Source organism: Pleurodeles waltl, chromosome 4_2 (genome assembly GCF_031143425.1).
Source record: "Pleurodeles waltl isolate 20211129_DDA chromosome 4_2, aPleWal1.hap1.20221129, whole genome shotgun sequence".
NCBI classification, from domain to species: Eukaryota; Metazoa; Chordata; class Amphibia; order Caudata; family Salamandridae; genus Pleurodeles; species Pleurodeles waltl.
Genome location: NC_090443.1, coordinates 886138917 through 886160609, shown reverse-complemented (window position 1 = coordinate 886160609; position 21693 = coordinate 886138917). Strand labels below are relative to the sequence as shown.

General features: G+C 47.5%; 1 protein-coding gene across 6 annotated transcripts in view; it reads right to left on the bottom strand.

The window, feature by feature from the left end:
* TUT4 (terminal uridylyl transferase 4) overlaps positions 1–21693 on the bottom strand; it is a 1006035-nt gene that overhangs the window by 972619 nt on the left and 11723 nt on the right. Inside the window, exon 1 of one of the 6 annotated variants that reach the window (XM_069232663.1) lies at positions 20502–20586. The exons of the other annotated variants lie outside the window; for them this stretch is intronic. The gene's annotated coding sequence lies outside the window, so the exon portion shown is untranslated. Of the gene's footprint in view, positions 1–20501; positions 20587–21693 lie in introns of those variants that run through there. 6 annotated transcript variants of the gene reach the window in all.

Genomic DNA, 21693 nt, shown 5'->3' with positions numbered 1-21693 from the left:
GCCTGCCACCACAGACATGTTTCTGACCCCCCTGAACAATGCCTGTTCCAGAGGAAAGTGTTATCACCTCTTCCAGCACGATGGCTAGTGAATCTGCATACCAAGGCCAGGGGCTTCAAAGTCCCTGCTACTTTTGATATGAGACCCTGACATCCCCTGACCTGGGAGTTGTCACCCCCTGCCCTGAAGCCCATTTGGCATAAGGACAGGAGGGAAATGAGCTATGCATGCAGGCTAGTTACAAAAGGAGTGTTCCATCATATTGGTTTTGGTGGAATTAGGAATTCTGGGACAGTTTTATGCCCTCTCCCCACAGGAAGTGGTCATATAGAAGGTGTAGTCACCCCAGGGGTAAGTAGCCCTTTGGCAACTAACCTACACTCACCTAAATTGAGTATTCAGGTGCCACCCCCCTCCGACACCAAAAGAACAGATATGTCTGACAAGAGAGAAAGGACCAAGATGGGACAAAGAAACGAGAAATGCAGACTGCTGGTGGTCTTTGGCGCAAAACTCTGCCTGCTCCTGTCCCGACAATCATGACAACCCGACTCATCCTGAAGCTGCCTCGGAGGACCTCCAGCAGTTCACCAAGCCATCAGCATTTCCCTTGAAGTAGCGGAGCCACTTCCCTGCACCCTGTAGGCACCAACCGCAAAGTCTGGCTCATCATTTTGCTGACCACCACGTCCAACGACGCAGCTGCCGCCCAGGAGAACGTCACTGTGCTCCACGAGGTCAGGTCCGTCTCCCCACCAATGAAAAGACGGCAGGACCCAGAGCCATCCTGTACCAATACCCAGGATACCAGACCACTTGTGGCAACTAATGCTTTTTTGGGGAGGGGGTGTGGAGAGAGAGAGAGAAGAGACAGAGGTAGCAAGAGTGATAGGTAGAGGTAGCAAGAGATGAGTAGAGGTAGCGGTGTAGAGAGGTACAGGTGTAAAGGTAGAGATAGAGGGATAGAGAGAGACAGAGGTAAATGGACAGGCAGAGGTATAGGTGTAGAGAGAGATAGAGAGGGTTAGAGAGAGAGTGGTGGAGGTAGACAGAGGGTAGAAGTAGAGGCAGGTATAGGTGGAGAGCGGTAGAAGTGAAAAGATAGATGTGTAGAGGGAGGTAGAGTTGTTGAGTGGTAGAAGTGTAGAGATATATATATATATATATATATCTATTTTGGAGAGAGGGCCAGAGGTGGAGAGAGGGGGTAGAGATATAGGGAAAGGTGTAGAGAGGTATGGGTGTAGAGAAGTAGAAGCAGGGGGGAAGAGAGAGAAGAGAAAGAGAAAGAGAAAGAGAAAGAGAAAGAGAAAGAGAAAGAGAAAGAGAAAGAGAAAGAGAGAGAAAGAGAAAGAGAAAGAGAGAGAAAGAAGAGAGAAAGAAGAGAGAGAAAGAGAGAGAAAGAGAGAGAAAGAAAAAGAGAGAGAAAGAGAAAAAAGAGAGAAAGAGAGAAAGAGAAAAAAGAGAGAAAGAGAGAAAGAGAGAGAAAGAGAAAGAAAGAGAAAAAGAGAGAGAAAGAGAGAAAGAGAGAAAAAAGAGAAAAAAGAGAGAAAGAGAGAGAAAGAGAGAAAGAAAAAGAGAAAGAAAAAGAGAGAAAAAGAGAGAGAAAGAGAAAAAGAGAGAGAGAGAGAGAGAAAAAAAAAAGAGAAAGAGAGATCCAAGAAAAAACAACACCATACAAACAAAACCTGAAACCTTCTGTGCCTTTCTAAACACTGTTTTCACTGGTGTCTGAACACATTTCTATGGACAACCAAAAAAAGAACACTCTAAGGCTGCAATGCCCAGACAGGAGGAGGAAGGAGGGGCCATCACATGCTAAGGAGTAAGCGTGAACGTACTGTGAAGGCCAACAAAAATCTCCACTTAGTGAAATCGCTTGGGAGGGAACTAAGCATACAAAGGAGGGACATTTTGAAAAATGCACCAATAAAAAATAAAAAAAATAAAAAAAAAGCATTTAATTTAAGACAAGCACAACAAAGAATGAACGGCAATAGTGGGTGTGGTTAAAGTCCATAGACTGAATACAGCATGTCTTGCAGACAGCACATGCACGTTCCCTAGACTTGACCTAAAAAGGGTTATCACAAAAATAATGTATTTTGTTTTACATGAGGGTCAAAGTCACATTTAAGTAATTATGCACAGTGTCCTTCTATTGGTAAACGTTGCATGAGATGTAAAAAAACAGGTCACTTTCAGGCTGTGTGTAATAACAAATCTGAAGTCAATGTTGAACTGGAAGATGAAATATCAACACTAGACTTATCTAACATTATTTTATCCCTAGAGTGTGATGTATCTATGGTCAACAAAGTTAAGTATCCAGTTTGTAAGGTGAAAATAGGATCAAGTATAATATTAGACATGATGTGATTCTGAGGCTCCTATAGCTATTATTTCAAGCACATTTTTCTACCAACATTGGGGCACAGGTAAAAAAAAATTAAAAACTCAAGACATACATCCAAAAGCCTATGGAGAGCAAGATAGATGGGATGTTTTTTATGGATCAAATAATGTGTCTAGTTGAAGTTCTACCAACTAATATGTGCAATTCCACGTTTTTCACCTTAATTGATCTAAAATCAACTTATCACCAGATACCTTTGGAGGAAAAAAAGAAAACGCAAGATCTGTGACCCCATTTTGGGCATACAAATTTTGGGGATTACCTTTCGGTTTTGCCTCAGCAGCTAGTGTCTTTCAACGTCCAATGGACACTATTCTCAAAAGGTATATGTGGCGCCCTGGCATTTCAGAAAGATGTTTTAATTCACGCAAAAACACTGGAAGAACACAACCTAATCCTGAGAAAGGTTTTAGAAAAAATTAAGGAATACGGAATTACTCTTTGTGAAGAAAAATGTAAATTTCTTTAAACAAAAAAAGTTGACTATTTAGGTCAGTGGTTCCCAACCTGTGGTCCGGGGACCCCCGGGGGTCCGCGACAGCTTAGAAAATTATATATCATTAACAGATTAGGTCCCCAGCTTTCATTAATGACTCAGTGGGAGGGTCCCCAGATTCCAATAAAGGTTCAATGGGGGTCCCCGGGCTCCAGTAGTAATAAAGTGGGGGTCCACAGAAGTCAAAAGGTAGGGAACCACTGATTTAGGTCATTCCATTGGGCCTAAAGGTATTCCACAAATATTTTCCCCAATTAGAGCAATAGAGGATGCTAAACGACCTTGTGATAAAAAGACACTTTGTGCTCATCTTTGGGCCCGAGTGAATATTATTCACGTTTTATGCAGGGGTATGCGTATATTGTTCAACATTTGGGTAATTTGTTAAAGAAGGGTATGAAATGCTTCTTGTACATCATCTGACCAGATGAATCTGAGAAAGTCAAAAAATAATTGTGTCTGCTCCAGCACTGTCTCCATTTGTTGCTGGACAGACGTGTTCGAACTGTTGATGCTAGCCAGATTGGTTTAGGTGTTGTGTGTTCTCAAATGTTGCATGAAAAGGAGCTCACTATTGCATTTGCCTTTCGCTAACATTCTGAGGCTGAATCTCACTATGGTACCATTGAGCAAGAGACACTGGAATGATGTTGGGCTGTGGAATGGTTCAAAACATATCTATGGGGTTCTGCGTTTGACATGTTCACTGACCATAAGCCACTTATTCATCTCTTAAATGGAAATGGTGCAGGAAAGGCTTCTTCCAGATTGGTCAGATATTTATATAAACTACAAGGCTACAATTTTATAGGGAAGTACATTCCAGGAGGAAGGAATATTAGAGCAGAGTGTCTGTCCACACTCCCAGTGGAGAATGAGGGTGACAGTATGATAGATGAGGATAAATGTGTAATTGCATTTGTGGAAGACACTGTGGAGAGTAAGGGAGTCATAACACATCAACAGTGGTTGGAAGAGCGTAAAGAAGATTCTATTTGTCAAGCAGTGGTAAATTATATGAGAAACGGTTGGCCATAAGGAAGAAAAAATAAAATAAAATGCTGACACATCATTGAGACCATATGTACAAGTATGTGAGGAACTCACAGTGGTTCAATACGTTTTATTAAGGAATGATTTAGGAAAATGGCTCCTTGTTGCAGTTACAACCCCCCCCCACACGCACTTTTTGCCTGATATTGATGCTGACTTAACTGAGAAGTGTGCGGGGACCCTGCTAATCAGGCCCCAGGACCAGCAGGGGTGTGGAATTTATTAAAATATCTACTTGTCCAGGGGACAGGTTGCTTCTCAAATCTACTTGTCCTGTAAAAAGATATACTTGTCCCTTTGGTGCCATGTAGTGTGGCGACAAATTATGGCAGCAATTAATAGCCTCTCTGATTATGCCAGGGCTACTACCATAGTAGGGCTTGAATACTTGGAGTTTCAATCCCTACTGTAGCAATTTCCTTATTTTGCCACCTTTCTGCAGATCTGCATACTGGGGCTGGAGGAAGCAGTAAGCAATAGTTCCAGGGCTGGAATACCTTTGAGTCTGCAAACCTACTAACCTGCATGTTTTAAAGATTTTTACAAGCTTCTCTCTAATATTTTCCCATAATAAGAAAGGTTGGACATTTACTCCTGACAATGGCAGAATTAGAACTTCTTCCAGGGTTGGGAAGAAAGTGGCTGGAGGGAAAATGAACTTGCAAATGCTCAATAGATTTTCACATGAGCACATCTACACATCGTATTTACCCACGCTAAAATACAGTTCACAAATATTTTATAGGGGTACGACATATACCATGGGTGCACTTTTGTGACTTTCTTTAAGAATTTGGGGCCACAAGTAGGTAGGTTCAGATTTGTGACCTGCAAATTGCGAGTCGCAAATCCGAATGTAGGATGGTGTCCTTGACACCTTCTGTGATTCGCAAGGGCTTCGCAAATGCCCACATCATGAATAATCATGAGGTGGGTCGCAATTTGCGACCCCCTCACGAATGGTGGCCTGCTGGAGACAGCAGACTACCATGTCTGTGACTGCTTTTCAATAAAGCAGTTTTTTGGGTTTTTTTTTGTAATGCAGCCAGTTTTCCTTAAAGGAAAACGAGATGCATAACAAAAACGAAAAATGAAACGTTTTCGTTTCATTTTTTCAGAGCAGGCAGTGGTCCGCAGGACCACTGCCTGCTCTGAAAAAATGTTTACAGTGACATTCACAATGGGGAAGGGGTCCCATGGGGATCCCTTCCCTTTTGCGAAAGTGTTAGCACCCATTTGAAATGGGTGCAAACTGCGATTGGTTTGCGCCCGCGTTCACAAAACAATCCTACATTGCACTGCGAGTTGCAATTAGGAAGGGAACACCCCTTACTAATTGCGAGTCGCAAACCCGTTTTGTGATTCGGTAACCAGGTTACTGAATCGCAAAACTGGGTTTGTGCATCGTAATGTGCTTTTTGCACGTCACAAACACCGAAAGTCGCCGTTTGCGACATGCAAAAAGCTACCTACATGTGGGTCTTGGTCCCTAATTAGGTCCGGTGTTAACAAAGACATTTTGTTTTTATTAAACTTCTATTTCTCTCTCTTTCGGCTGGCTTTACTGTGAGTGATCGCATTCTGCTCTTCCACAAGGAGCATATTGCCACACAAAGTAGTTTTGTTCAGTGTCAGGAACTACAGTGGCAATCAGTGACGTAACGAAACTGGAGGGTGCCCCTTTGCAAAGAACATGGAGGAGCCTCCTCTCCAGACTCACTCAGGGCAGGTGCTGTGCTGACGGGGCCCCCTGGAGGGCGGCTGCGGGGCCTTTGTTATGCCGCTGGTGGCAACGTGTGCTTTAAGAGTTCAAAAACTTTTTGGGGGGGGTTTTGCCAATGTTTGTTACAATGTTGAGGGCCTGGTAGCTCCCACAACAATAAAGTGTTACAAAAGTCATGTCAAAACAAGACACGCATTGATGAAACTAAAAGACTTATAAAAGTATGTCAGATCAGTTGGCTTTGTCAGTGTTTGTTTATTTTCATGCTTCCCATAATCGTGTTGAAAATGGTTACACTGATTTTCCATTAGAAATATTTTTGGGAAATACTAGCATGCATCAACACATTTTACTAAATGACACTTCATTTGCATATAATCAGAGAGCATTCTGGGAGCATTATACTTAGCCTCTTAGGCTAAACTTTTCAAACGGTGTACACGTTTTTTTTTTTGTACTGGAACCAACGTCAGTAGTGAAGTGTGACCTTAAAACATTTATTTACAGCACGCACCCTAATAATGAAGGCTTTCAAATAATGAACCATAAATACAAGTTCGAACAGCATTATCTTTTGGAAACACATTACCTCAACTGCAGAGAGTTCAACTCTCTGTAAACAGGCAGCTAAAGGGTTTGTGCTGCAGGGGGTTGGGCCTACTTGTCCCAAGGACAAAGTCAACATAAAATCTTGTTGCCCTTGACCCCAAACAAGATGTCCTGGGCGTCGGGCAATAGGAATTCCACATCCCTGACCAGTGTTCTTTCACTAAAAATGTACGATTGTTTCCACGATTGGCATACCCCTGGCACACAGATAAGTCCCTTGTAAAAGGAACCAGTGGTACCAATGGCCCTGTGAGCAGGGAAGGTCCCTAACGGCTGCAGCATGTGTTGTGCCACCCTAAGGGACCCCTCACCTAACACATGCACACTGCCATTGCAGATTGTGTGTGTTGGTGGGGAGAAAAAGGCAAAGTTGACATGGCATCCCCCTCAGGATGCCATGCACACAAAACACTGCCTGTGGCATAGGTAAGTCACCCCTCTAGCAGACCTTAATGCCCTAAGGCAGGGTGCACTATACCACAGGTGAGGGCATAGCTGCATGAGCAATGCCTCTACAGTATCTAAGTCCATTCTTAGACATTGTAAGTAGAGGGTGGCCATATTATGTATATGGTCTTGGAGTTTGTCAAAACAAACTCCACAGTTCCATAATGGCTACACTGGGAGGTTTGGTATCAAACTTCTCAGATTAATAAACCCACAGTAATGCCAGTGTTGGATTTATTTAATAAAAAAAAAAATGCACACAGAGGGCATCTTAGAGATGCCCCCTGTACTTTACCCAATTCTTCAGTGCAGGACTGACTGGTCTGTGCAGGCCTGTCACTGAGAGACGAGTTTCTGACCCCCTAGGGGGAGAGCCTTTGTGCTCTCTGGGGCCAGTAACAAAGCCTCCCATGGGTGGAGGTGCTTCACACCTCCCCCTGCAGGAACTGTAACACCTGGCAGTGAGCCTCAAAGGCTTAGGCCTAGCGGTTCAATGTCCCCAGGGCACTCCAGCAAGTGGAGATGCCCACCACTGGACGAGTCCCCCACTTTGGGCGGCAAGTCCAGAGGGATAATGAGAAAAATGAAGAGGAGTCAACCCCTCAGCCAGGTACACCCCTAAGGTGACCAGAGCTGAAGTGACCTCCTCTTTGGAAAATTCTCCATCTTGTTTGGGAGGATTTAGCCCGATAGGGATAGGGATAGGGATGTGCTCCTCTCCCCAAAGGGAGGGAGTAACCAACCTCAAGGACAGTAGCAATTGGCTTCTGCCCTGTGACCCTAACAAATCCCTAAATTCAGTATTTAGGGGCGACCCTGAAACCAGGACTTCAGATTCCTGGCGACCTACAAAGAAGAAGGACTGCCTAGCTGAAAACCCCGCAGAGAAGAAGGAAGACAACTGCTTTGGTCCCCAGCCCTACCGGCCTGTCTCCAACTTCAGAGTACCTGCACCAGAGACGCATCCTGTGGGCCCAGCGACCTCTGCTGACTCAGAGGACTGCCCTGCAACTACAAAGGATTAAGAACTCCTGTGGACAGCAGACCTGTCCAACCAAAGAAAGAAGAAACCATCTTTAAAGGGACTCTCACCTCACTCCAGAAGCGTGAGTCCCCACTACTCTGCACCCGACGCCCCTGGCCCATGTCCAGAGAAATCAATGACTCAGAGATGACTCCCAGGCCACTCCAACAACATGTCCACCCTGGGCTGACCTCTCTGCACCCCCACGACAACACCTGCAGAGGGAATACCGAGGACCCCCCTGACCGCGACTGCCCAGGACGAAGATATCACATGCCTGGAGATGCACTGCACCCGCAGCCCCCAGGCCCGTGAGAAACCGACCACCGGTGCAGCAGTGACCAGCAGCCCTCACCCTTGCCCAGTCGGTGGATGGCCTAAGAAGCCCCCCTGTGCGCTGCCTGCAACATCCGAGTGACCTCCGGGTCCCTCCATTGAATCCTATTGTGAACCCGACACCTTGTTTGCCCACTGCACCCAGCCGCCCCTGTGCCACTGAGGGTGTGTTTTGTGTGCCTACTTGGGGCCCCTCAGTGCTCTACTCAACCGCCCTGGTCTGTCCCCGAAGGAAGCGGGTATTTACCTGCCAGCAGACCGGAACCGGAGCACCCACTGTGTCCATAGGCGCCCATGTTATTTTGGCTCCTCTTTGACTTCTGCACCTGACCAGCCCTGTGTTGCTGGGTGTTTGGAGTTGATTGAACCCCCAACGGTGGGCTACCTATGCTCCGGAGACTGAACTTGTAGGTACTTTACCTACTGTGTTAACCAAACTGTGCTTCCCTCCTCCAAGAACTGTTGAAATTTGCTGTGTTTACTTTTAAAATAGCTTATTGCCATTTTATGAACAACTGTGTACATTACTGTTTTGGATCAAAGTTCTAACCACACCTATTCAAAGTACCTTGCATTTAATTTAGTTACCTGCAATTTGAATCTTGTGGTTCAATCAATCAGTGTATTTGTAGAGCGCACTACCACCGTGAGGGTCTCAAGGCGCTGAGGGGGGTGCTGCTACTGCTCAAATAGGCAGGTTTTGAGCCGCTTCCTGAAAGTCAGCAGGTCTTCGGTCTGTCGTAGGGGTAAGGGAAGGGTGTTCCAGGTCTTGGCGGCGAGGTGGGAGAAGGATCTGCCTCCGGTAGTCGCTCTTCGGATGCGGGGGATGGTGGCGAGGTCGGCTGAGTGGAGTTGGCGGGACGGGGTGTAGAAGGTGAGTCGTCTGTTGAGGTAGGCTGGGTCGGTGTTGTGGAGCACCTTGTGTGCGTGGGTGAGGAGCTTGAAGGTTATCCTTATGTTGACGGGGAGTCAGTGTAGGTCTCTCAGAAGGGAAGTGATGTGGCTGTGGGTATAGAGGATCAGGCGTGCGGAGGTGTTTTGTATGCGATGCAGTCGTTTGAGGAGCTTGGCCGGGGCTCCTGCGTAGAGGCCGTTTCCATAGTCAAGTTTGCTACTGACAAGGGTTTGGGAGACTGCTCTTCTTGTATCTGTGGGGACCCATCTGTAGATATTGCTGAGCATGCAGAGGGTGTTGAAGCATGATGAGGAGACGGCGCTGACTTGCTTGGTCATGGAGAGTGTTGAGTCGAGGAAGACACCCAGGTTGCGTGCATGGTTGGTGGGTGCTGGGGCTGCTCCCAGAGTGGTCGTCCCAGGCTGATGGGTTGGCGCCGAGGATGAGGACCTCCGTCCTATCGGAGTTCAACTTCAGTTTGCTGTTCCTCAGCCATTTGCCGACTGCCTTCATTCCTTCACGGAGGTTGGATTTGGCGGTGAGGGGGTCCTTGGTGAGGGAGAGGATCAGTTGGGTGTCGTCGGCGTAGGAGATGATGTTGAGGTTGTGTAGCCGGGCAAGCGGGGCCATGTAGACGGTGAATAGTGTAGGGCTGAGGGACGAACCTTGGGGAACGCCGCAGATTATCTTGGAGGCTTGGGAGCGGAAGGGGGGGGAGGGGGGCGGAGGCGGGCGCTCTGGGTTCTGCCAGAGAGGAAGGAGGAGGTCCACTCCAGAGCTTTGTCCCGGATCCATGAATTGTGGAGGCGTGTGCGTACGATGCGGTGGCAGACGGTGTCGAAGGTGGCCGAGAGGTCCAGGAGGATGAGGGCCGCGTTTTGGCCGTTGTCAAGCAGGGCTCTGATGTCGTCGGTGGCGGCAATGAGGGCGGTTTCGGTACTGTGGTTGCTGCGGAACCCTAACTGGGATGGGTCCAGGATGTTGTTTTCTTTGAGGTAGTGGGTCAGTTGTCTGTTGACAATCTTCTCGATGACCTTGGCCGGGAATGGGAGCAGGGAGATGGGGCGGAAGTTCTTGAGGTCTCTCGAGTCTGCCATAGGTTTCTTGAGTAGGGGTTTGATCTCAGCATGCTTCCAGCTCCCGGGGTAGGTCGCGGTCTCGAAGGAGATGTTGATGACTTTGCAGAGGTGGGGTGCGTTGGTGGCGCTTGCTTTGTTAAAGATGTGGTGCGGGCATAGGTCTGAAGGAGATCCAGAGTGGATGGTGCTCATGGTTTTGATTGTGTCATCTTTGTTCACGTTGGCCCAGACGACCAGGAATAGGCGTTGAAGGAGTTGAAGGTGGGTGGAGAGTCTGAGAAGTCGGTGATTGGCGGGGTGGTCTGGCTGTTGAAGCAGTCATGGATGTCTGATTTTGTGGTGGAAGAAGGCGGCGAGGGAGTTGCACAGATCTTGTGAAGGTGGGATGTTGTTTGTGCTGGAGCTGGGGTTGGAGAGTTCATTCACGATGTTGAAGAGCTCTTTGCTGTTGTGTGCGTTGTTGTTCAGACGGTCTTTGAAGGATGTTTTCTTGGCAGATCTGATGAGGTGATGGTGATTGTGGATGGCGTTCTTGAAGGCGGCATAGTTGTCCGGTGTCTGTTCGAGGAGACACTTTCTCTCCAGTTTCCGGCAGGTTTGCTTGGAGGCTCGAAGGTTCGAGGTGAACCAGCTGGTTCTAAAATAAACGAAGAATAATATTTCCTATATAAAAACCTATTGGCCTGGAGTTAAGTCATTGAGTGTGTGTTCTCATTTATTGCTTGAGTGTGTACAACAAATGCTTAACACTACCCTCTGATAAGCCTAACTGCACGACCACACTACCACAAATAGAGCATTAGTATTGTCTATTATTGCCTCTGTCAAGCCTCTTGGGGAACCCCCGGACTCTGTGCACTATATCTCATTTTGATACAGTTTATACAGAGCCAGCTCCCTACAAATGATATATGAGAGTCCCCAATTCCAAGAAAAGTCTTGATTGAAGAAGCACATAAAAGGTCATTTGGAACTCAGCAGCACTTCAACAAATCTTAAACAGTTTTATTGATGGCCTGCAATAGGGGTGTAAGTTGCCAAATTTATTAATGATTGTACGACCTGTCCTTTATCAGACAAACATTGAAATTTTACTGAATCACAGATTCAATTGGTCCTGCTACCTGGTGAAGCTTGGCATAAGGTGGCTCTCAATTTCGCAGGAAAGCTACTACCTTCCAGCAAGAGGTACACAATAGTCTTAACTGACTGTTTCCCTAAATAGGTACATTTTGATTTTACAAGTGTACCCACTACTGAATCAGTTATTAAAGTTTTGAAGAATGTTTTCATTATTGAGGATCAACGCTCTGAAATTGTCACTGACAATGGAACACATTTTACATCCTTACGCATGAAGACTTTTTTTGAGGAACAACACATAAAACACATCAAGGTAGCACTATACTCACCTCCATCAAATGGATAAGTGGAGAGAATGAACACATTTTTAGAAGAAGGTGTGAAGACAGCTAAGTCTATGGGCTGTGATGTTGGAAGTTTTTTGGGGGACAATATTTGGACTTATCATTTAACTCCACAGAGTACCACAAAAATATGCTCATTTGCACTACTGAGAAAAGGAGATGCAAGAACAAATGTTTGCCCAGATTGGATCAGAAAGTTAACTGACAATGGAAGAAATAAGTGCAAATGTCATTCCAATTTGGTGGATAAGGTAATAGTGAAACAAAATATATTAAAAAAGAAATAGAGAGCAAACATCATGCAAGACAAATAAATGTTAATGTTGGAGACTGAGTGTTATCAAGAATTTCTTCTGATGCATTGCCTAGCGAGATGGCCATGCGGTAATGTTTTACTGAAGTGCCCCTCAGGCCTTTTCACTATCCACACGCATGCCCCCCCCCCCAGGAAATGGGCTATTGGGACCGCTTGCCAGCCTGAGGCAATCCCCACCACCGCTATTGTGGCCTTGGAGCTCTTACCGGGCGACCGGGCATCCTGTTACCCCAGCACAGTGATTTCGGCAACAGGACAGTGGTGGGGAGGAGCTCAGCACAGATAGACAGCAGAGCGCCGGGGCTTGGCCCTGGAGGACAGTGGTCGGGCTGGAGGCCGTGCCTCAGCCGTCACTGAGAGAAAGCAGCGCTGCGCTGAAGGAGAGGGCTGCAAGGAGCCGTCTGGAGACTGGAACACTGCGGCGCACACACCAGCGTGGCCAAACAGATGAAGTGGGGACAGCCTGGCAAGGCCTTGTGGTGCCTAACTCGTTTCCTCTTGTATGGCACGGTGGGGGCAGGCAGCGGCGTCATGGTGATACACAGCAGCAGTGAACTCCAGTGAGTGAGGGCACCTGACTGGGAGAGTGGGCCTCATCCCGCCTGGGGCATCAGCAGCCAGCTGGAGGGGCATGCAGGCAGGCCCCAGGTCATTCACACTCAAACGGAACTGTTGCTTGCGCTGGAGAGGCACGGAGTCCAAGGCTGGATTGGGGCGTCCCCTGATGGTTCTTGTCTCTTGGGAGGCATAAGAGGTTAAGCTTCAAAGAAAAGACATAGCCTCTAAAATACTGCAGTAGGCTGGCCTGCTAGAGGGTGACCGGACTGTTGCCTGCCTCCCTGCAAAAAGGGTCATTTGGATCTCTGGAGTGTGGGGAGTAGTGGGTGGCTCAGGGTGGGGTCCCATGCGGGTCTTCCCTTGATGTACCTAGAGTGGCAGCGACACTACGTGGGACCCTGTGAAGTGTCTTGCTGGTGCCTGTTGAACACCCAAGATGGCAAAAGATAAACCACCAAAAGGGGTCCAAGCTAATAAAATAAACAATTACACCTTGACTGTGCCACCAGGGGTTGCAGAGGGAGACCCACAGAAACAAGCTCCACCCGGGGTCCCCTTGACCCAAACACTGGCTGCCCTCATGACGGAGATTAAGAGGTCCAGGGACCATAATCTGGCCAGAATTTACTCTGCAACGCTTGAGGTGGGTCTACTACGCGAAGATTTAAGAAAGGTATCGGAGAGAGTTACTGAGACCGAGGGGCAGGTCTCGGAACACCAACAAGAGGTCAGCACCCTTAAAAAAACTGTCACTGTTCTACAATCACTTGTGGCTACCCTAGAAGACCTGGTGAAAGATGGGGAAGGCCGTTCCAGACCGAACAATCTAAAATCCGTTGGATTTCCTGAAAGGGCTGAAGGTCAATCAGCTGAACTGTTTTCTGGAGGACTGGATACCAATGGTACTGCAGCCCAAAAGGCTCTCCAAATTCTTCACCAAAGAGTACCACACCAGGCACTGGCATCAAAACCTAGGGCGCCATCATTGCCAGCTTGTTCAGTTTCTAGGACAGTGATGCTATACTGCAACATGACAGGACCCGGAGAGGGTGGGGTAGGGCTCCCAGATACGAGAACACCAGGGTGATTGTTCTGGCCTTTACACGCAAAGTCTAAACCCTATGGAGAGACTATATGACAGTCAAGAAACAGATGCGAGACAGAGACCTTCGATATAGTCTCATGTTCCCAGCCAAACTGCGGGTACAATACAAGGGCAAGGCATTACTCTTCGCAACTCCCGAGAAAGCCTACAGATGGCTAGACACTCTGGACCATGCGCCTCCTCAGCCACGGCCTGCAACCAGGTCAAGGGGGGGGGCAGGAAGTAAATCGGGAACACCCAGAGGAACGCACAACACTGGGAAAACTCACTGGACATGTTCACAGGACGGGCAGTCGAGAGACCATGAGGGTGCCTGTATGCCCAGACAGAAACCTGGCTGACTCCAACTGCATCCCGGACACTGTTTAATCCTTTTGGTCCCAGAGCAGACTCCCAAAGTAATGGCACGGACTGACAAGAGCTCCCAAATTGGTACACAAGGTCAAACAATTACATTTCATCTGCTCATGCTTGGACGGGGGAGGACTGCAATCCCGTAGTAGGTGGCTTGAGTCTCTTAGGCCTCACCACCCGATAGGATGCAAGGCTCACATAGGAAAATTATTTTGGAGACTATGATGTGTTTATTGTATGGAGATTAGGGCTGAGGGACTTGGATGTTCGGCACACATGTTGGGGGCCCCAGTTGTTCAGACTCACTACCCTTGGGAGGGGGGTAATGTTACTACATTTGTTGAGTGTTATGATATTGTTATTCTATTGGTATTGGCAGCTTGAACCTATAACATTCCAATTGGCTTACTAGACTGCCCAAGGTGCGTGTCGGTGTGTGCCCAATGCCCAGGTGTGTGGTGGGGTATTTGAAACTAATAGAACAATGGCAGGAAGAACGTACTGGCCTGGAATGAACGAGGGCACCAAAAAAACAAGAGGGGTATACTCATACATAAAACAATATGGTGTGTCAGTTGCATTTTTTTCAAGAAACACATACTTGGGGGAATCTGTGTGACTTCCCAAAGACGTGGATGGAGGGATCAGCTCTTCGCCACATCATACTCAAATGATGCCCGGTGTTCCTTAATCTGGGTGGCCCCAGGGGTCCCCTTTGTCGTTCAGAAAACTATAATTGGCCCTAACAGGAGATATGGGATGATTTAGGTATGTTGGATGTTAGGGAGGTCTGTCTGGTGAATGTCTACGCTCAGAGTATAGATGATGGAGAATACTTTAGTAAGATCATTAGCGCACTTGCTGAGTACATGGATAATGAGATGTATTCATGAGGACCTCAACTGCGTGCTTGATAGGGAACTGGTTCGGCATCTCCCCATGAGCGGACACTAAACCCACTATGACAGGCACTCTTCGGGAAGTGATGAAGGTGGCGGGTCTCCATGATGTTTGGAGAGTGAGAAACCCCCAAACTAAATTGTACTCTTATCATGTCCCGGCGGCTTATAGCCACTTGGACTACTGTTTGATGCTTCAGGGGTGTGGAATTTATTAAAATATCTACTTGTCCAGGGGACAGGTTGCTTCTCAAATCTACTTGTCCTGTAAAAAGATCTACTTGTCCCTTTGGTGCCATGTAGTGTGGCGACAAATTATGGCAGCAATTAATAGCCTCTCTGATTATGCCAGGGCTACTACCATAGTAGGGCTTGAATACTTGGAGTTTCAATCCCTACTGTAGCAATTTCCTTATTTTGCCACCTTTCTGCAGATCTGCATACTGGGGCTGGAGGAAGCAGTAAGCAATAGTTCCAGGGCTGGAATACCTTTGAGTCTGCAAACCTACTAACCTGCATGTTTTAAAGATTTTTACAAGCTTTTCTCTAATATTTTCCCATAATAAGAAAGGTTGGACATTTACTCCTGACAATGGCAGAATTAGAACTTCTTCCAGGGTTGGGAAGAAAGTGGCTGGAGGGAAAATGAACTTGCAAATGCTCAATAGATTTTCACATGAGCACATCTACACATCGTATTTACCCACGCTAAAATACAGTTCACAAATATTTTATAGGGGTACGACATATACCATGGGTGCACTTTTGTGACTTTCTTTAAGAATTTGGGGCCACAAGTAGGTAGGTTCAGATTTGTGACCTGCAAATTGCGAGTCGCAAATCCGAATGTAGGATGGTGTCCTTGACACCTTCTGTGATTCGCAAGGGCTTCGCAAATGCCTACATCATGAATAATCATGAGGTGGGTCGCAATTTGCGACCCCCTCACGAATGGTGGCCTGCTGGGGACAGCAGACCACCATGTATGTGACTGCTTTTCAATAAAGCAGTTTTTTGGGGGGTTTTTTGTAATGCAGCCAGTTTTCCTTAAAGGAAAACGAGATGCATAACAAAAACGAAAAATGAAACGTTTTCGTTTCATTTTTTCAGAGCAGGCAGTGGTCCGCAGGACCACTGCCTGCTCTGAAAATTTTTTTACAGTGACATTCACAATGGGGAAGGGGTCCCATGGGGATCCCTTCCCTTTTGCAAAAGTGTTAGCACCCATTTGAAATGGGTGCAAACTGCGATTGGTTTGCGCCCGCGTTCACAAAACAATCCTACATTGCACTGCGAGTTGCAATTAGGAAGGGAACACCCCTTACTAATTGCGAGTCGCAAACCCGTTTTGTGATTCGGTAACCAGGTTACTGAATCGCAAAACTGGGTTTGTGCATCATAATGTGCTTTTTGCACGTCGCAAACACCGAAAGTCGCCGTTTGCGACATGCAAAAAGCTACCTACATGTGGGTCTTGGTCCCTAATTAGGTCCGGTGTTAACAAAGACATTTTGTTTTTATTAAACTTCTATTTCTCTCTCTTTCGGCTGGCTTTACTGTGAGTGATCGCATTCTGCTCTTCCACAAGGAGCATATTGCCACACAAAGTAGTTTTGTTCAGTGTCAGGAACTACAGTGGCAATCAGTGACGTAACGAAACTGGAGGGTGCCCCTTTGCAAAGAACATGGAGGAGCCTCCTCTCCAGACTCACTCAGGGCAGGTGCTGTGCTGACGGGGCCCCCTGGAGGGCGGCTGCGGGGCCTTTCTTATGCCGCTGGTGGCAACGTGTGCTTTAAGAGTTCAAAAACTTTTTGGGGGGGTTTTGCCAATGTTTGTTACAATGTTGAGGGCCTGGTAGCTCCCACAACAATAAAGTGTTACAAAAGTCATGTCAAAACAAGACACGCATTGATGAAACTAAAAGACTTATAAAAGTATGTCAGATCAGTTGGCTTTGTCAGTGTTTGTTTATTTACATGCTTCCCATAATCGTGTTGAAAATGGTTACACTGATTTTCCATTAGAAATATTTTTGGGAAATACTAGCATGCATCAACACATTTTACTAAATGACACTTCATTTGCATATAATCAGAGAGCATTCTGGGAGCATTATACTTAGCCTCTTAGGCTAAACTTTTCAAACGGGTGTACACGTTTTTTTTTTTGTACTGGAACCAACGTCAGTAGTGAAGTGTGACCTTAAAACATTTATTTACAGCACGCACCCTAATAATGAAGGCTTTCAAATAATGAACCATAAATACAAGTTCAAACAGCATTATCTTTTGGAAACACATTACCTCAACTGCAGAGAGTTCAACTCTCTGTAAACAGGCAGCCAAAGGGTTTGTGCTGCAGGGGGTTGGGCCTACTTGTCCCAAGGACAAAGTAAACATAAAAACTTGTTGCCCTTGACCCCAAACAAGATGTCCTGGGCGTCGGGTGATAGGAATTCCACATCCCTGTGCTTTGTTCCCTGCTACAACGCGTAGAAGTGACTTACCTGGCTCGATTGTCAAAGAAGCCACCGGGAATACCCTTGTGGCGCAAGCAAACTGTGGCCCTTACAAACCACAGGTTTGTAGAGATGGTGAGGGAAACTGTTGATCATTACTTGACAGAAAATTTGGGACGTGCATGGACAATGGGTATTGAATGGGGCACTTGCATGGGGTGTGCATAAAAGTAACACATGGGGTGAAACAACAATTGCGAAATCCCTAAACATACTGGAGCAACAACTGAGCACTTTAGAGCATACAGTAATAGAGCAGCCATAGACATTGAGGGAATGGAATGAATGCATGCAGAAGCTACTAGAAACGTGGGACCGCCTAGAAACATTTGTGAGAATCAGCAGCGGCTACACATGGAGGGAGATATGGCAAGCTGAATGCATGCCAATCTCCTCGTTACCGAAACCCAAGCCCCCCCCCGCCCCATGGTGGAGATACAGGAAAGATCAGGGGTTAGAGTGTGTACACAATGAGGCATAACAAAGGCCTTTGCTGTCCTTCTGGAAACACTTTATTCCGGTCTTCAGCCAAGTACACAATGCGCAGGGACACAATACCTGGAGGGAGTGGAGCTTCCTCCCCAATCTAGGGAAGAGGGTGACAGAGTGGGAGCTCCTATTTCCAAAGAGGAGATAGTGACAGCCATATGATCATTGAAAACAGCTAAAGCCCTGGGTTGTGATGGCCTGCCCATAGAATTTTACCAGCGTAAAGCAGAAGTCACGGCTAAAAAGCTCATGGAGGTCTATACAGAGGCCTTTGAAAAGGGCATACTTTCTACTTCTATGAGACAGTTGTGGTCAAGCTCCCTAAGCTGGATAGGAATCCGCAGGAGCTTGCATCATACGCCCCCTTTCCACGTTAAATGTGGACGCCAAGATATTAAGTAAGATCCGTGGGTAGCGACTCCTACTATACCTGCCCAGCCTCATACACGAGGATCAGTGTGGGTTTATTCCACGCAGGAATACTACCTGTAACCTGCAGAGACTTGTGTTGGTATGGCATGTCCATGCTGATATGGGAGGCCCATATGCTCTGGCCTTTCTGGATATCGAACAGGCATTTGACTGGTCTTGGGAAGTTTGATGGCATGTCTTGCGCAGAGCGGGTGTGGGGGGACACCGTCCTACGATGGGTTCAGTTGCTCTACACACATTCAGAGTGGGAGTCACAGTGTCCAAACAATTCTTGCTACACCGCATAACCCAGCAGGGGTGCCCCTTGTCTCTCCTGCTGTTCGCTTTAACTATGGAGCCTTTAGCTTGTCGACTGCGCAAGATCTTACAGGGCAGGAGCATACATGTTGGGGACCACACTCATGTGGTATCCCTATATGCTGATGATGCTTTACTAGAGACAACCTATATATTCAGTACCCATATTGCTGGGGCTAAATCCATGCTATTCCCCATGGGAGGGCTAATTGGTAGGCCTCTAGCTGCTCTCCTCACAACCGATATACCCTGGGTGGTGGATGATATTAGATAAATGGGCATAAGACTAGCTCATTGTGCACACCGCTTCAGTGAACCCAAAATGGGCAAAGTCCTGGACAAACTAAAGCCGTCCATAAAATTCTGGAACACTTTACACGTATACTTAATTAATGGAGAAAGTGGCACTAGTGAAAATTATTGTACTGACTCCCTGACAGTCTATATTTCAGGGGACGCTACATGACAACCCTAGGAAGGTATTTACGGAGCTTGATAAATTAATCACTGAGTTGCTGTGGGCGATAGGGAGGAAGCAGGTAAGCCTTAATACACTTAAGCAAACGTGGGGCGGAGGGAGACTTGAGTTGCCTCACCTGAAGTTATACTACTTGGCTGCACAGCTGCAACATGCATTACACTGGTTTGCTGACAAGGAGACTTGGGAGAATCCTGTACTGGCAGGGACATATGGGACCACTCCCTACCTGAATTATTTATGATGGGCTCTGGAGTTCCGGCTGAGGTGCCAGCCGTGGTCAGATGGATCTGTGAGACATGGTAAGAAGTAGTAAAGGGGGTGATGCGCCGAGTGCCCTTTGCTTCAGATATGCCTTTGTGGGGCCTTAGGCTCTTCCTCCAGATAGCCAAATCGGTGTCAGTGGCCCGGTTGCCATGAGTGCAGGGATGAGACACTGTAGGCGACCTATACCCAGATGGCTGGTTTATATCCCTGAAGGATGCTCTGACCACATTTGGATTAGACTCAGGGCAGTTCCTCCATTATGGTAAGATATCGGCAACAGCCAAACAATTTGGCCCACCTGGAGGGGGGTAGGTGGTCCACCTCTAGAAAGCCATGAGGGAGAACTTACTGACGGAGGAGCTCCCAGTGCAGGTTAAATGACAAGCTCTGCTGAACGAACCAATGAGGCCAAAGGATTGGGTCGCCGTCCATGAGGAGATTAGGACGGTGTTAGAAATGGGGTTCCTGGTTGACTAGGGTAGGCACCTCAGCCAGTCAGTAACCACCACTCTAGTCATGGTAATGGAGCTTCACACCTAAGATAACCCCTGCTCACTGCCTTGATAGCTCGGCACAAGCAGACAGGCTTATCCCAGAAGCAATGTGTAAAGCGTCTGCACAGCACACACAGACATGGTTAGGGCAAGAGCTACACGTCAAGAGCAGGGGCTCCTGTGCTTCCACCACCCTGCTTATAGGGGCAAAATCAGCACTGGTCAGACAGGGACTTCCGATGAGGATCCCTACCTACTCGGCCAACTGAGGATAAAGAGGCCCTCTCAGGCCAAGGTTAGTTTCTGTGGGGAAGCCTCCCTTGGTCCGTCCCGCTGTCAGGTCCACCTCTCTGCGCAGCCACTCTCTGAGCAACCAGAGGGCCACAGGGGATGTACCCGTAACTACTCTTCCCCACTCCCCCACCCACCCTCGCTACACCCAGAGGCCACTCAGGATCCTGGAGATCCTCATCTGCGGGAGGGTATGGCAGAAAGTAAGTCTGGAGGGTCAGAATGGGCCATGGTCTTACGAGTGAGTCTCTGGCCGCCTACTGGCACATTGGCAGGAGCTCCAGGGTCCCCTTCTGCACTCCATGCCCACCAGACCACCACTGGGAGGAGGGGGCTCCGCTGCACTGGATCATTCCCTCAGCCCCCAGATTCCTCCACCACGAGCATCTGTACCCGATAAGGTGCATGGACTCTCCGGAGAGCGGAGCCGTCGTCCTGGGGCTCCCAGCATGGAAGGAGGTGCCTGCGTGTGCCCCGAGACACTACAGAGCACTAACCTTGGCTGTGCTTGTCCGGGGTTGTTGGCAGCTCCTGCTGTGCTTTTCTCCTCCCCACGATCCTTTAGAACAGGAGAACGAATCTGCCACACCAAAAAAAAAAGGGGGGCACAATCAGTGACCACAGGAGCAGTCAGGCGACTAGTTCTAGATACGAAACGGGCCCCACAGGCATTCAGGGGCCAGGGGACTTCCAGAAAAAGGCAAACAGCGCTCAGCATGTACTTTTAATAAAGGAATACAGTACTCTCCATGCGCTAATAATAAAGTAGTAAAACACAGAGGGAAAGGGGGCACAGCACCCAGCTCCAGGAGATCACCGGGGGAACACTGGGTAGAGGGCAAGTAATAGACCAGCTCACCAGGCTTCCTGTAGAGTAAGTGGCAGCCCCTCCTGGGGCTTAGCAGAGTCAGCCCAACACAAGTAAGCCCAGTGGCGGTTCATTACAGCACAACAGTCCCCCTCCAGCAGAAACTAGTTCCAGGTACATGCACTGTCTCAACATGTGGAACAACCCCTATACTTCTACTCATTTTGCCCAGCTTCTAGAGGCGGGGAGAAGGTTCCAACCAACTCTAACCAGCTCTAGGAATGCCCTTTCTCCTCCACACTGGCTCCAGACATCAGCAGGGGGTAATCAGTCCCTTGTGTGAGGGCAGGACACAGCCTATTCACATGTACGTGTGAACGACCCTCCCTCTCCTCAGCCCATGAAGACTATCAGCATGCAGATTCCTCTTCTGTCACACCCAGCCCCTCCTGTGCTATGGCTGTCTGGAAAGTTTGTACTAAGCGGACCAGTCACTCTGCCCCAGACGTGGATTGGAGTCAGGCTGCAAAAGCACTAGCATCATAAGGACAGAGAAATGCTCACTTTATAAAACTAGCATTTCTACAATGGTAATAGAAAATTCACCTACACCAGTAAGCAGTATTTTTCAATACCATTCCAAACATGCCCACACTATGCGTCACAGATCAAAAGATACTGCTCAGACATATGTCAGGGCATTTCCAACACAATCCTATGAGAGGACCAGCACTCACAAGAGTGAAAAAGCTGTTTGTCACTACTAAGACATATAGGGCCAGATGTAACAAAGGGTTTTTCCCATTCTGTGTCAATGGGAAAATGTGTTCGTACATATGGCCCATAGTACATAAAGACATATGCCCTACCTTTTACATACA